Source organism: Camelina sativa, unplaced genomic scaffold, assembly GCF_000633955.1.
Source record: "Camelina sativa cultivar DH55 unplaced genomic scaffold, Cs unpScaffold06185, whole genome shotgun sequence".
NCBI classification, from domain to species: domain Eukaryota; kingdom Viridiplantae; phylum Streptophyta; class Magnoliopsida; order Brassicales; family Brassicaceae; genus Camelina; species Camelina sativa.
The window spans coordinates 1-519 of record NW_010927265.1 but is presented as its reverse complement, the minus strand read 5'-3'; the positions used below and the strand labels follow the sequence as shown (position 1 = coordinate 519).

The following is a 519-nucleotide window of genomic DNA, read 5'->3' as shown; positions in this document are numbered from 1 at the left end:
TGCATTTCATAAAATTTAAAGTTACATGATTTAAAAGCATATTAAAACAAGATTACACAAAAGTGAATGATAACTATCACATAAGAAAAAGCATTTTCAGCATGAACCATCACCAAGGCACCGAGGAATTTGCAAAAAAACAGTTCCTTTTTTTGCCGCATGAAGAATAGCAGATTGGTCATCTTGTGGAAATTTACGCATATACTTAAGCATCTCTAGTTGCTGCAAATAAGAACATTCAAATATACCTGTTCTTGCAACACAACAACAGTTGTTGTGCTCTCATTTTCTGTTCAAATCCATCTGGTCCTAGCTCAGCTTCTTCACATGCCATCTCCTCCCTACTAAGCTTTGAAAGTAGCCAGTCATATGTAGTAGTAAACTCTCATAAACTAATCTCGTAAGATGGTAAGGAGAGAGAGCTTACCTAGCGAGGAACTTGTAGAAACCAATCATCAACTCTTTATCATTTTCAGATGCAGAGTTCAGCTTTCCCAAGCACCCAATACCAAATCCCGG

General features: G+C 37.0%; 1 long non-coding RNA gene across 2 annotated transcripts; it reads right to left on the bottom strand.

Moving 5' to 3' along the window:
• Positions 1-6: 6 nt before the first annotated feature.
• Positions 7-519, bottom strand: LOC109131841. Of its 2 annotated transcripts, XR_002037268.1 has the most exons (3): positions 428-519; positions 249-344; positions 7-146 (listed from the first exon to the last, which is right to left on the bottom strand). It is a non-coding gene; the product is annotated as an uncharacterized LOC109131841 (long non-coding RNA). The 2 variants fall into 2 exon arrangements; XR_002037267.1 differs by lacking the exon at positions 7-146 and having other exon boundaries at positions 286-349.